The following is a 16,137-nucleotide window of genomic DNA, read 5'->3' as shown; positions in this document are numbered from 1 at the left end:
GCATTTTTTTTGTTAATTAAAGTAATCAAAACTGGGATTGATATTTTTGCTCTTTTATTTTTACTTAAAGTACAATAACTTTTACCATTTTAATTTGTTTTAATAGTATATTGACAGTATAGTTTTCTTTAAAAAATCCACTTAATTTTCTTTACCCTATTATTAAAAGGGTAATTGACAAAAACAAACTACATTGTCACCAGAAGAGCAATACAAAATGTACAAGTGATCTTTCCAGCTTGAATTTCAATGATGCATTGGGGCAACGATTTTGTGAGAAACATCTTCACCCTTAAATAAAGATTTTCTTAATTCCTTACCTGTGTGCTAATTAGATATCACCTTGTTTTCACATTAAACAGACTTCTACATGAGAAAGCAGCAAGGATGCAGTGGCGTTAATGTTTCCTGGTGTCAACCTGTATTATTTCAGTAGACATTGAAATTAGGATGCATCTTGCTGCCTTTCCAATGAAGCAAGTTTAATTTAGTTATAGGTGAAAAACCATCCCTACAAAGGTGTTAATCAGAGACTTGGCTTTGTGGACACTTTTTAGAGAACAAATTTGTTAGCATAAAAATAAAGGCAGAAAATGAAGAGCTGTTTAATCACTCAATTGGATTTTTCTGCCAGCATATTTTTTTTCTCTGCAACCCATTGCTAAATTGTGCTTCCTAGCTGTTTTTTATAAAATCACTGAATCAAATCTAACTCTGATTACATCAGAGAAGGCCAGGTACCCTACACCATAACAGGGGGTTTGAAATTTTGACTTGTCTACTTAAATATCACCAAAACCTGATCACAAGGTCAATTATGTCCCTGGGTGGGATTGAACCACCAACCTTTTGGTTAGTAGCCAGACACACTAACCGATTGCGCCACAGAGACAATTTGCAAAAAGTACGTACTGACAAAGGCTAATAAGCATTCATCTAAAACGTTTCCTAGAAAAACTTTAAAAAGTCAATAATCTGGAGAGTTTTTGTAAGATGTTTCTTCCATCAACCAACGAAGAAACACATTGGTACTTTCCCATGATGAGTGAGTGCTTCAGGATCTATTGCACTTACATGTGCAGCAGAGTACAGCAATGGAAGCATGCTGGGCACATAACCCAGAGGTAGGCAGATTGAAACTATCCTCTGCTATATGCATTTTTTTTTTGTTAATTAAAGTAATCCAAAACGAGGCACGAGGCACTGCTTTATTAAATAACACCTCAAACTATCATACCCAGGATTCAAACCTATAACCTGTTGAATTCTAATCAAATACCCTACCCATTGAGCTACTTGATCCTGCATCTATTCTAACCTCCAAAAACACACTCCGATCACTTCAATGATGAAAATTCTTCGTTCGGACGTGAGTAAATCTACTAAGTTTTGTTCTAAATTACTTAGCGCATGCGCACTGCGTACCATACGCATGCGCATTTTTGCCTTAATCGTTCCGTTGCAAAAATCGGCAACGAGCGAACAACTCAGAATGACCCCCAGTGTGCTATCTGCAATACACTATACTTCACACAGTGTGCCATGCACTTTACCTCACATAGTATGCCATCTGCAATGCACTTTACTTCACACAGTGTACCATGCACTTTACCTCACAGTGTGCCATCTGCAATGCACTTTACCTCTCAGTAATTCCTTTGTTATTTATTGAATTGAGTTACTATTTAATATTTATATATGCATTTATTATTTTGAATTGTCTTAATAATCTTTTGTTTTGTTACCTTGATTTGGCCTCTTAATTTATTTAATAGAAGTACAAAGTTGGATGTTGTAAGATTATTTGTTTTATCTTTCCATAGAATAAATATTTCACAGTGAATACAAATGACCACAGATACAGTATATACAGTTGGCAATTTTCACTTGAGATTTTTCTTTAGAGGAAACATGAAAGCATAGTATCTTAAATTCACAACTCTAACTATAATATTTATAAAAATTCCAGTATTCTTTAAAAGCCAGTTTTGTGCTGATAAATATCATTGTAAAGACCTTAAAGGCAGATTATATAAATAATTATATGTATTTTAATAAGACAAACAATAATGTCTGTTTATATATATATATATATTATAAGGGCACGGTCGTGCCCTTATATTAAGGCTGAATCGAACAAACGGAATTCTCCCATAGGGAACTTCTGAGATGGGGGCATGGTGTTTGAAGGGCTACACCTCAAAAGTGATTAGACGTACTGAGCTGAAATTTGGCATGGACGCGTAGAATCGTCACCCGGTGCTGCATGCCAAATTTCAGGGTAAAATAATAAAAAATGAGGAATTGGGAGTAACCTAAAGTTTCAACTGTCAGTTTTTTTCTGCGACTTCCTGTATGGCTTTTTGACATGGTTGTCCCATAGAGTGAATGAGATTTTTTTTGGGAAGGCATAACTCAGGATAGAGGACGAATTAAGACTTGGGGTTTGTTTTATTAGATAGAGTATGTCCCAGTGTAGTGCCTTTTGGGGTTGTGGTTTTTGAGAAAGTTATAGTTTTTTTTTAATTAAGTAAAATATGCCCCATTTTAAAGATAGGGCTTTTCAATTTGTTGCGCCTGCGCAGTGGCCGCCAGCAGGGGGTGAACATAGATGAGCTTGTCATTGGTGGCATAATGGCTCTAGTAGCCTCACGCGCTGTGTACTGGCAGTTGTGCACGAGGAGAGCGCTGGAAGCAGTGTCTCGTGCATGACGAGGACAGCTGCAGGCGGCGGGAGGACGAGAAGGAGGGAGCGTCTACAAGATCCGGAGGAGATCGCGGGACGTGAGCGACGGAGGGAGCCTTACAGGGGGAGGAGAACGACGGAGCAGTCACACGGAGAGAACCGGAGGAAGACGGGTCCCCTTCAGGAGTGTCAGCGGGAGGAGATAGCCGCAGCTCGGAGGAAGCCGGGTCCACTTACCTCAGCGGGAGCGTCGGCAGGATGTATACTATCATTTCTTATTTTTCTTCTACTTCTCCCGCCCTCCCTGCTGTGTCCGTCCATCCCCCCCCCGCCCTCCCTGCTGTGTCCGTCCATCCCCCCCCGCCCTCCCTGCTGTGTCCGTCCATCCCCCCCCCGCCCTCCCTGCTGTGTCCGTCCATCCCCCCCCCGCCCTCCCCCCCCGCCCTCCCTGCTGTGTCCGTCCATCCCCCCCCGCCCTCCCTGCTGTGTCCGTCCATCCCCCCCCGCCCTCCCTGCTGTGTCCGTCCATCCCCCCCCGCCCTCCCTGCTGTGTCCGTCCATCCCCCCCCCGCCCTCCCTGCTGTGTCCGTCCATCCCCCCCCCGCCCTCCCTGCTGTGTCCGTCCATCCCCCCCCCGCCCTCCCTGCTGTGTCCGTCCATCCATCCCCCCCCGCCCTCCCTGCTGTGTCCGTCCATCCCCCCCCCGCCCTCCCTGCTGTGTCCCGTCCATCCCCCCCGCGCCCTCCCTGCTGTGTCCGTCCATCCCCCCCCCCGCCCCTCCCTGCTGTGTCCGTCCATCCCCCCCCGCCCTCCCTGCTGTGTCAGTCCATCCCCCCCCGCCCTCCCTGCTGTGTCCGTCCATCCCCCCCCCCCCCTCCCTGCTGTGTCCGTCCATCCCCCCCCCGCCCTCCCTGCTGTGTCCGTCCATCCCCCCCCGCCCTCCCTGCTGTGTCCGTCCATCCCCCCCCGCCCTCCCTGCTGTGTCCGTCCATCCCCCCCGCCCTCCCTGCTGTGTCCGTCCATCCCCACCCCGCCCTCCCTGCTGTGTCCGTCCATCCCCCCCCGCCCTCCCTGCTGTGTCCGTCCACCCCCCCCGCCCTCCCTGCTGTGTCCGTCCACCCCCCCCCCCGCCCTCCCTGCTGTGTCCGTCCATCCCCCCCCCCGCCCTCCCTGCTGTGTCCGTCTATCCCCCCCCCGCCCTCCCTGCTGTGTCCGTCCATCCCCCCCGCCCTCCCTGCTGTGTCCGTCCATCCCCCCCCGCCCCTCCCTGCTGTGTCCGTCCATCCCCCCCCGCCCTCCCTGCTGTGTCCGTCCATCCCCCCCGCCCTCCCTGCTGTGTCCGTCCATCCCCCCCCGCCCTCCCTGCTGTGTCCGTCCATCCCCCCCGCCCTCCCTGCTGTGTCCGTCCATCCCCCCCCCGCCCTCCCTGCTGTGTCCGTCCATCCCCCCCGCCCTCCCTGCTGTCATTCCCCCCCGCCCTCCCTGCTGTGTCTGTCCATTCCCCCCAGCCCTCCCTGCTGTGTCTGTCCATTCCCCCCCCGCCCTCCCTGCTGTGTCTGTCCATTCCCCCCGCCCTCCCTGCTGTGTCTGTCCATTCCCCCCCGCCCTCCCTGCTGTGTCTGTCCATTCCCCCCCGCCCTCCCTGCTGTGTTGTCCATTCCCCCCCGCCCTCCCTGCTGTGTCTGTCCATTCCCCCCCGCCCTCCCTGCTGTGTGTGTCCATTCCCCCTCGCCCTCCCTGCTGTGTCTGTCCATTCCCCCCCGCCCTCCCTGCTGTGTCTGTCCATTCCCCCCCCGCCCTCCCTGCTGTGTCTGTCCATTCCCCCCCGCCCTCCCTGCTGTGTCTGTCCATTCCCCCCCGCCCTCCCTGCTGTGTCTGTCCATTCCCCCCCGCCCTCCCTGCTGTGTCTGTCCATTCCCCCCCGCCCTCCCTGCTGTGTCCGTCCATCCCCCACCCTCCCTGCTGTGTCCCGTCCACCCCCCCCCCGCCCTCCCTGCTGTGTCCGTCCATCCCCCCCCCGCCCTCCCTGCTGTGTCCGTCCACCCCCCCCGCCCTCCCTGCTGTGTCCGTCCACCCCCCCCGCCCTCCCTGCTGTGTCCGTCCACCCCCCCGCCCTCCCTGCTGTGTCCGTCCATCCCCCCCGCCCTCCCTGCTGTGTCCGTCCATCTCCCCCCTGCCCTCCCTGCTGTGTCCGTCCATCCCCCCCGCCCTCCCTCCCTCCCTGCTGTGTCCGTCCACCCCCCCGCCCTCCCTGCTGTGTCCGTCCATCCCCCCCCCGCACTCCCTGCTGTGTCTGTCCATCCCCCCCCCGCACTCCCTGCTGTGTCCGTCCATCCCCCCCCGCCCTCCCTGCTGTGTCCGTCCATCCCCCCCGCCGTCCCTTCTGTGTCCGTCCATCCCCCCCGCCCTCCCTGCTGTGTCCGTCCATCCCCCCCCGCCCTCCCTGCTGTGTCCGTCCATCCCCCCCCCGCCCTCCCTGCTGTGTCCGTCCATCCCCCCCGCCCTCCCTGCTGTGTCCGTCCACCCCCCCCGCCCTCCCTGCTGTGTCCGTCCATCCCCCCGCCCTCCCTGCTGTGTCCGTCCACCCCCCCCCCGCCCTCCCTGCTGTGTCCGTCCATCCCCCCCGCCCTCCCTGCTGTGTCCGTCCATCCCCCCCCGCCCTCCCTGCTGTGTCCGTCCATCCCCCCCACCGCCCTCCCTGCTGTGTCCGTGCAACCCCCCCGCCCTCCCTGCTGTGTCCGTCCATCCCCCCCCCGCCCTCCCTGCTGTGTCCGTCCATCCCCCCCCCCGCCCTCCCTGCTGTGTCCGTCCATCCCCCCCCCCCGCCCTCCCTGCTGTGTCCGTCCATCCCCCCCCCCGCCCTCCCTGCTGTGTCCGTCCATCCCCCCCCACCGCCCTCCCTGCTGTGTCCGTGCAACCCCCCCCGCCCTCCCTGCTGTGTCCGTCCATCCCCCCCCCGCCCTCCCTGCTGTGTCCGTCCATCCCCCCCCCGCCCTCCCTGCTGTGTCCGTCCATCCCCCCCCGCCCTCCCTGCTGTGTCCGTCCATCCCCCCCCCCGCCCCTCCCTGCTGTGTCCGTCCATCCCCCCGCCCTCCCTGCTGTGTCCGTCCATCCCCCCCCGCTCTCCCTGCTGTGTCCCGTCCATCCCCTCCCCCGCCCCTCCCTGCTGTGTCCGTCCATCCACCCCCCCCGCCCTCCCTGCTGTGTCCGTCCATCCCCCCCGCCCGCCCTGCTGTGTCAGTCCATCCCCCCCCGCCCTCCCCTGCCGTGTGTCCGTCATCCCCCCCCGCCCTCCCTGCCGTGTGTCCGTCCACCCTCTCTCCCCCGCCCTCCCTGCCGTGTGTCCGTCCATCCCCCCCCGCCCTCCCCGCAGTGTGTCCGTCCATCCCCCCCCCGCCGTGTGTCCGTCCATCCCTCCCCGCCGTGTGTCCGTCCATCCCCCCCCGCCCTCCCCGCCGTGTGTCCGTCCATCGTCCACCCCCCCCCCCCCCGCCGTCCCCAGACGCAGCACCTGACACTCACACGGACCCTGACACACATGCACACACTCTCACGCAGCACCTGACACACACAGACGCGCAGCGAATGACACACACAGACACGCAGCGCCTGACACACACGCAGCGCCTGACACACACGCGGCGCCTGTCGCACTCGCAGCGCCTGTCGCACACGCAGCGCCTGTCGCACACGCAGCACCTGACGCACACGCAGCACCTGACACACACGCAGCACCTGACACACACACTCACACGTACCTGACACACACTCACACGCACCTGACACACACACGCAGCACCTGACACACACACGCAGCACCTGACACATGCACTCACACGCAGCACCTGACATACTCACACGCAGCACCTGACACACACACGCAGACACGCAGCACCTGACACACACACGCAGACACGCAGCACCTGACACACACACACGCAGCACCTGACACACACACACGCAGCACCTGACACACACACACACGCAGCACCTGACACACACACACGCAGCACCTGACACACGCAGACACGCAGCACCTGACACACGCACACACGCAGCACCTGACACACGCACACACGCAGCACCTGACACACGCAGCACCTGACACATGCAGCACCTGACACACGCAGACACGCAGCACCTGACACACACACGCAGCTCCTGACACACACACGCAGCACCTGACACACACACGCAGCACCTGACACACACACACACACGCAGCACCTGACACACACACACGCAGCACCTGACACACACACACATGCAGCACCTGACACGCAGACATGCAGCGCCTGACACACACACGCAGACATGCAGCGCCTGACACACACACGCAGACATGCAGCGCCTGACACACACACGCAGACATGCAGCACCTGACAGACACACACACACAGACATGCAGCACCTGACACACCCACACACACAGATATGCAGCACCTGACAAACCCACACACATACAGACATGCAGCACCTGACACACACACACACACAGGCAGCACCTGACACACACACACACACACAGACGCAGCACCTGACACTCACACGGACCTGACACACACGCAGCACCTGACACACAGACACGCAGCACCTGACACACACACACAGACGCGCAGCGCCTGACACACACAGACACGCAGCGCCTGACACACACAGACACGCAGCGCCTGACACACACAGACACGCAGCACCTGACACACACGCAGCGCCTGACAGACACGCTCACACGCACTCACACGCAGCGCCTGACACGCACACGCACTCACACGCAGCGCCTGACACACACTCACACGCAGCGCCTGACACGCACACGCACTCACACGCAGCGCCTGACATGCATACGCACTCACACGCAGCGCCTGACACTCACACGCAGCGCCTGACACTCACACGCAGCGCCTGACACGCACACGCACTGACACGCAGCGCCTGACACGCACACGCACTGACACGCAGCGCCTGACACGCACTCACACGCAGCGCCTGACACGCACACGCACTCACACGCAGCGCCTGACACGCAGACACGCAGCGCCTGACACAGACACGCAGCGCCTGACACACACACGCACATACTAGTGATGAGTGGGTTCGGTTAGTCGGAATCCGGACCCCCCGAACTTCACCCATTTTACACGAGGCAGGTTCGAACCTTCCCGCCTTGCTCGGCTAACCCGAGCGCGCCCGAACGTCATCATCCCGCTGTCGGATTCTCACGAGATTCGGATGTCTGCATTCGTGGAAAGGGGTCCCATGTGTAAACATGGGACGCCTTTCAGTCCGTATGGTCCCGGTGTACGGTTTGTTGTTTTGCCAAGTACGTGGATTTAATCTGGAACCTGGATCAGGTGAGTATAATTATCTTTTATTTTCAGGTACCCGTGGATTCTACTTGGAGAAGAGGACCGACTGCTTCGTGTCAACATAGGTAAGTATGTGTGTGTTGGCAGGTGTGAAATAAAGTTATACTTTCACGGTGTCTGTGTCCTGTTTTTATTTGGGTATTTTTTTTCCAGTAGAACTACAGGTACCAGCGGGCCCGTTTTTCTCCCGCATGCTGGTACTTGTGGTTCTCCAAGTACCAGCTTGCGGGGGAGGCTTGCTGGGACTTGTAGTACTACTGGAAAAAACAATATTCTTTCAATTTTCTCAAGGCTATCAGCCTCCCATCCGCAGCCCTTGGATGGGGGGGGACAGCCTCGGGCTTCACCCCTGGCCCTTGGGTGGCTGGGGGGGGGGACCCCTTGATTGAAGGGGTCCCCACTCCCCCAGTGTACCCCGGCCAGGGGTGACTAGTTGGATATTTAATGCCACGGCCGCAGGGCACTGTATAAAAGTGACCCCCGGCTGTGGCATTATCTGTCCAGCTAGTGGAGCCCGATGCTGGTGTAAAAAATACGGAGGACCCCTACTCTTTTTGTCCCCCGTATTTTTTGCACCAGCACCAGGCGCAGAGCCCGGTGCTGGTTTTAAAAATACGGGGGATCCCCTGTCCGTTTTTCCCCCGGATTTTTAGAACCAGGACCGGCTCGAAGAGCCCGAGGCTGGTTATGCTTGGAGGGGGGACCCCACGCAATTTTTTTTTTCGGGTTTTTTACTTTCCATTTAAAAAATAATAATCTTTTAAAAAATATATAAATAATACTTGTGCCTCCAAAAAAGACAAACCAAGTACCTAATCCCTTCTAATATAGATATGCTATTACCAAAAAAACAAAACTTTTATTTATTAGATTCCGCCTGCAAAGTGTGGCGGATTGAAAATGACGAATTTACTGTTTAAAAGCACTGTTGTCGAATTTACAAACTTCAATTGAATATACTTTTGTCGAATTGCTGCATTTGTACCATTGCAGAAAAGTCGAATTTGTCAAATGTCGAATTTTAAAAAGTCGAATTTTGAAAGCCTGTAAGAATAGGCCCCGCCCCCTTCTTCACATCAGCCGTCCCCTTCTACCCCTGTACCTTGCTCTCTCCTGTCTGTGCTCTCTCCCGTCTGTAGGACTAGGCCCCGCCCCCTTCTTACCCTCCAGTGACTGCTCTCTCCTGACAAGTGGACCAGGCCTGCCCCCTACACGCTGCTGGTGTCTTCATTGTTACTTGGTCTGGAGCTCCTTTGGGGAGAGAACTCACGTGAGCTCATTAAGAATGAGGAACTGGGATGTTTTAATTTTATTGTGAGTAGTGTAGTGTGGTGATGTAGTATGTTGTATGGGGGGTATAGTGTAATTATGAAGTGCAGCATATGGGAGGGCTATAGCATAGTGATGTAGTGTGGCATATCGGGGGTGGTAGCGCATAGGCGTGCGTACAGGGGGTGCCTGGTGCGCACAGGCACTCCCTAATGTCCAGCACCGCTGCACGCCACGCTTGCTGTAGCACAGTGATCGGTGTGTGATCGGTGGAGCCTAGCCTGCAGCTCATTTCCGTACCTCTCACCACCGCTACGCCCGCCCCCCCTCTGCCTGCTGCTAATACTATGCTGAGTGCATTCGTCGGCGGCCTCACTGGGGGGACTGGCGTCACCTTGCAATGTGACGTGGTGATGTCCGCTCATGCTCTCCTCCCGCCCACCTGTGCTTTCCTCCGGCTGCGGTCTCTCAGTCCTAGTGTGCCGCGGCCGCCACACCACTGGGGACTGGGAGCCGCCGGCAGACACATTCTGCTGAGACTTAATTGTCAGTGCGGGTTCCGGACGGCAGGCGGCGGGTGGGAGGGCAGACGGGGAACAGGTGTCACAAGGAGTGTGTGGGTAACTAATTCACAATACTTCCGCTCAACGTGGCACTGCTGGTCCTTCATCTCCCATGTCTCTTCACCAGGTGGCGGGCGGCCCGGAAATTAAATGATGTGTTGTGCAGCAGTCAGTGTGAAGTGACTGTGAGTAACACTGGTGGTGCTGATGATGCTGCTGCAGAATCGGGAAGCAATTAATTCATAAATATAATGTACTTTATCAGTGTATTATACATACATAAACATGTACATACGTGTATTTGTGTATACATGTATATACATGAGTGTGTGTGTGTGTGTGTGTGTGTGTGTGTGTGTGTGTGTGTGTATATATATATATATATATATATATATATATGTATATATGACTTGGGGTTTGTTTTATTAGATAGAGCATGTCCCAGTGAAGTGCCTTTTGGGGTTGTGGTTTTTCAGAAAGTTACAGGTTTTTTTTAATTAAGAGAAATATGCCCCATTATAGAGATCGGGCATTTCAATTTGTTGCGCCTGCACAGTGGCCGCCAGCAGGGGGTGTACTAGAGTGCCTTCACTTGAGAGCCGCAATATGGCCGCCTTCTCCCCGGTTATTCTGTAAATAGGAAAATAACCTCACAGGTTCACATAGGGCAGAGTTGCCACTACTAGTGCAGGGCTGTAACGTACAGTACTAAGGAAAAGCCATATACTAAAGCGGCACGGTGACCTCACCCTTCTCAGAGACACCAGGGCGCAGCACACTGTACGGGGTACACTTGGTACACACACCTGTTAGCTCAGGGCAGCACTATAGGACCCTCCTGTAATGCTGTGCTGGCGGCGTGTAGTGATCAGGGCACTGGGAGACTGGCTGGCTGGTCTCCGTCTCTGCTGCCTATAGAACTTCCACCTCTGTTATATATCAGGGCTGCTCTCCTGTGTGTTCTCTTCCTCTCCTACCTCACACTGGAACTGGCCGCCCAGAGAACGAGAGGGCAGCGGCTGACATCAGAGAGGGTGCAGCAATCTGTGTGGGCAGAGCCCCTCACAGCAAGGTGTCCTTATGCTGTGCCCCGTGTAATCACTGTGATCCATACAGACTCTCACCCTGGTATGCTCTCTATTTATTATTTTTTTTTTTACACTGCGGCATGCTCGAGGGAAGGGAACAGGCACCCCCCCACCCCACCGCCACTACTCCTCCGCCAGCATCACTGCCGAGCCGGTCAGTGTTCCGGCGGCAATGAGCAGTAGGCAGCCACCAGCAACAACAGCCAGGAAGCTGTTACTCCCGGCAGCAGTAGCGTCAAGCTGCAATTCAGCCAGCGGCACGATGATCCGGGAGACAGTGGCAGCACAGGGAAGCAGTACCCCCTCCAATCGCAGCACCAACCAGGAGACTGAGGCAGCAACCCACCCCCAGCAGCAGCACCACCCTGATGATAGGTGAGATGCATTTTGGTGTCACAAGAAGGTGGCCGGAGTAGTGGCTGGCTGTGGTCACACCCCGGGCAAAAGTGATAGTGATTTCAGTGTTCCCTTGCGCGGGGATTGGATGTGTAGATGTATGGAGGCTATGTTTGTATAGATGTGAGCGGCAGTGTGCGGATGTATGAGAGCGGCAGTGTGCGGATGTATGAGAGCGGCAATGTACGGCTGTATAACTGCGTCGGTGTGCGGCTGTAAGAGTGCGATGGTGTGCGGCTGTAAGAGTGCGATGGTGTGCGGCTGTAAGAGTGCGGCAGTGTGCGGATGTATGAGAGCGGGGTTGTACGGATGTATGAGAGCGGCAGTGTATGGATGTATGAGAGCAGCAGTGTACAGTAGTGTGAGAGCGGCAGTGTGCGGATGTATGAGAGTGGCGGTGTACGGATGTATGAGAGCGGCAGTGTATGGATGGCAGCGTCATAGGGAGGGATGTCGGAATGCTGTTATAGGGTTCCTAATACAAAATGGAATCCATATAGTGGGCGGGGCTGGCACCATGGCACCACGTTGGGCTTGATGGGCAGGTAGTGCGGCAAGTACCCCCAAATTGGCGTCTGACGTCGCCCGCAGTCCACACTGTTGTGAGGAGTCAGAGTTAATTTTGACTGTGTAGTGTACTCACAGAGGACCTACCGCCCGTCCCCTCCTCGCATCTGAGCAGCAGCTCAAGCTCTTATTTTCTTTTTAATCAGGAGAGGCCGAGTGAACTGTGAGCAGGGGGGCAGAGCTACATGGGACCCAGAGGGGCTGCTGTGCTGTCAGAGAGGGAGAGGAAGAGAGAGATGAAGCTACTGCAGATCCCCAGCTGATTGTGAGGTGCCGGGTTGAAGGGTGATGTGATCACCCTTCTCCCTCGCTGCCGCTGGGGACCGCATCTAGGCTTCCTCCATCGAGGGCATGCGGCGCAGCAGTGGGCAGCGTGAATGAGTTTGTCTGACTCATTATACTGCTGCCTGTTGTGGACACCTCCGTCCGTACGGACTGGTGTACATGCCCAGCACAGAGGTGACAGTGTTGGTGGAAGTGCTGCCCAGCTCTGACCCTGCAGGCCTCCCTGATCTGGCTGCGGCCGCTGCTGCTGCGGCCTGAAACCCCTGCCGGTCCCCTCCATAGACTTCCGCCTGGCCAGCGCTGAGGTACTAGGGGTAGCCCAGCTGCGGGAAGGGTATGTCTCTGGCTTTCTCTCCGGCAGGGGAAGGTGACAGCGGCGGAGGAAGTGCTGCCCACCTCAGACACTACAGGCCTCCCCGATCCAGCTGCGGCCACAGCTGATGCTGCCAGAACCCCCTGCTGGTCTCCTTTGTTGACTGCCGCATGACCAGTGCTGAAGTACTGGGGGTAAGCCAGCTACGGGAAGAGTGTCTCTGCCTCGGGCTCTCTCTCTCTGGCAGGGGAAGGAAGGGCTGATTCTCTGGATCAACAGGGAGGGCTGGGCTGCAGGAACACAGCACTGGAAGAAACAGGAGGCCGAACTCATGACCAAAAAGTGAGCAGTGCAGTGATCAGCCCCCTGGTCTTTCCCTCTCTCTGGGTGCAGAGCTGTATTCTACAGAGAGAGCTGGGATGGGAAGAAGGGGAACGGCACTTGACATACACATACACGCGCAACACCTGACACACACACACACACACATACACGTGCGGCACCTGACACACACACACGTAGCATCAGACACAATAAAATAAACATGCAGCACCTGACCCACACATACACGCGCAACACCTGACACACACACATATACACGTGCGGCACCTGACACACGTAGCATCAGACACAATAAAATAAACATGCAGCACCTGACACATGCATATACACGCAGCACCTGACACATACATATACACGCACACCATCAGACACACACATACACATGCAGCACCTTACTCACACACATAGACACGTGTAGCACCTGACGCACACACATGTACACGTGCAGCACCTGACGCACACTCATGTACACACGCAGCAACTGACGCACACTCGTGTACACGCGCAGCACCTAATGCACACTCATGTACACATGCAGCACCCGACGCACACTCATGTACACGCGCAGCACCTAATGCACACTCATGTACACGTGCAGCACCTGACGCACACTCATGTACACGCGCAGCACCTGACACAGACATACGTATTCATGCACAGCACCAGACATACACTTGTACACACGCGGAGCACCTGATACTCACACACATATGCACCCGCAACACCTGACACACACACGTGCGGCAGCTGACGCATACACACGCACCATCAGACAAACACACACACACACACAGGAGCTGATACACAGGCAGCACCTGACACACACACACATACACGCGCAGCACCTGACACCACACACTCACACGTACAAGCAATGCATTTCACGCTTACCTCCAGCCTCAGTCACAGGCTGCTGCCGCCTACCCCCCTCCCTGCATCAGCTGCAAAGGCAGCAAAATATTTTGACTAAAGTCTCAAGGCCAATACACATTAAACGATGTCGCTCTGTGAGCGACATCGTCTAATGTTTCCCCCTCCCGGGCCGGCCGGCGGCCGACTGTACACACTGAGCGATATGACCGCTCATATCGCTCAGTGACGTCACGCCCCCGCCAGCCCTGCATGAAGGTCGTGGACGACAGTCCACATCCTTCATGCATGACCTACCGACAGCGACGATTGTTGCCGACCCGCGGGGCCGCGCATCGTTCGTCGCTGGCGGCATACACACTTAACGATAAAACGAGCGACGTCGCTCAAGGAGGGGGAAAATGAGCGACGTTGCTCATTAAATCGTTAAGTGTGTATGGACCTTAAACAATTCGGTTTGGTTAATAAAATAATTTTGCACAGAACAGTGATGTTATACGAACATTTTCATTAAACATTTAAATAATCAAATGTTTATTCTTACAGTGAAATTTTACATTTCTGAATAAAAAAAATAAATTTAAAAAAAGCGATGAAATTCCATAGACAAAAAACCTTACGGTTTCACATGTCCCATTAAGGCTTCTTAGACATGATCGAAATTTCAGAAACCTGTTGTAACTCTTCCACTCAAACTCCAAAAAGCAATGAAATTCCGATCATTAAGGCTGACGCCTTAATGGACGTGTTCCTTGCGCAATACAGATATGGTATGCCATCACAGCCTGTGGGTAAGTGCAGATTCAGCACTCTCACAGAGTGAGATTGCTGTCACTCACACAATGGTGGAGCTGCTAATTCACAGATTTGTGTGCTCATTGGAATACACACATGCAGTCTATGCAACTGAAAGTCTGAGCGGAAGACAAAGCTGCTCAGATGAGGTAAGAGTGTTGTTGATTGGAGGGAGGAGAGCGGTGTGGATGGGGGAACAGAAGTGTGTGGATAGAGGGAACACTAAGCAGCACTGATGGGGGGGACAAAGAAACACAGGGGGTAATTCAGACCGCAGCAGCAGCAATCGCAGTCTGAATTAGTTTGTGAGGTGCGCACGTGCAATGGCCGCACTGCGCGTGCGTACCCCAGGAGCCCAGTGAGGTGCTATCAGCATTTCAATGGCTGCGATCACCCTGCCTGATTGATAGGCAGAGATGGTTGCGGGGAAGGAGGGGGGCGTGCAAACAGCGTTAGAATGCCATTGGCAGGGCATGGTCTGCACAACGGAGGCGTTTCCGGACCACTGGGGGGTGGGCTGTAGCGGTTATCCCCTGCCAAGAGCGCAGGATCCACGAAATTTACCTTCAGGATGTCAGCTACATGAATGGGGTAAGAGTGGTGTGGATAGGGGGTAGATTAAGCAGCAAGTATGGGAAGGGAGACAGAGCGGTGCAGATGGGTTGAAAACACTGGCATGGATGGGTAGAAAACTGATGCAGATGGGAGAGAAGATAGTGTGCCATGTACTGAAGGAGGCAGAGTGACGTTGAAGAAGGAAACACTGAGCAGCACAGAGAGAAGGAAACGGTGGTACAGACAAGGCACAGGTGGGGAAAGACAGATGGTACAGATAAGTTAGTACAGACTAGCACAGATGGGAGAACACAGCAGTAGGGATTGGGGAAGACAGGGCAGCATGGGGGTGTATAGGGGAAGTAAGTGTAGATGCATAGACCGTAGATAGGGTATTATAGTTTTAGCAATTAACCAAGATGTTTGAGGGAGCTAAATGTGTATACTAAGTGAGATGGATGTATGGAGTTAGAAGGATGTTGTAACAAGGTGGGATTGTTGTGGTGACCGAATGGGATGGTTGTGGGCACTGTGTGGGATGGGAGCACCACAAAACTGCTCAGACCTTCAGTTGCATAGACTGCATGTGTGTATTCCAATGAGCACACAAATCTGTGAATTAGCAGCTCCACCATTGTGTGAGTGACAGCAATCTCACTCTGTGAGAGTGCTGAATCTGCACTTACCCACAGGCTGTGATGGCATACCATATCTGTATTGCGCAAGGAACACGTCCATTAAGGCGTCAGCCTTAATGATCGGAATTTCATTGCTTTTTGGAGTTTGAGTGGAAGAGTTACAACAGGTTTCTGAAATTTCGATCATGTCTAAGAAGCCTTAATGGGACATGTGAAACCGTAAGGTTTTTTGTCTATGGAATATATATATATATATATATATATATATATAAAAACAACAACCTTGAGTTGGGCTTTTTTTGGGGCTTTTTAGGATTGGTTTGGGCTTGTTTTGGGCTTATTTTTCAGTCATCGGTTGCTTGTTTTCCATTTCAGAGTTGGCAACACTGGTGTAGGCTGGCCTG

At 54.3% G+C, this 16,137-nt stretch overlaps 1 non-coding gene across 1 annotated transcript; it reads right to left on the bottom strand.

Moving 5' to 3' along the window:
* Window positions 1–818: 818 nt before the first annotated feature.
* Window positions 819–892, bottom strand: TRNAS-ACU (transfer RNA serine (anticodon ACU)). Its single transcript has one exon. It is a non-coding gene; the product is annotated as a tRNA-Ser (tRNA).
* Between the last annotated feature and the right edge of the window lie 15,245 nt (window positions 893–16,137).

This window comes from Pseudophryne corroboree, unplaced genomic scaffold, assembly GCF_028390025.1.
Source record: "Pseudophryne corroboree isolate aPseCor3 unplaced genomic scaffold, aPseCor3.hap2 scaffold_568, whole genome shotgun sequence".
NCBI classification, from domain to species: domain Eukaryota; kingdom Metazoa; phylum Chordata; class Amphibia; order Anura; family Myobatrachidae; genus Pseudophryne; species Pseudophryne corroboree.
Note: the sequence above shows the minus strand (reverse complement) of the source record. Positions and strands in the feature narration are given on the sequence as shown.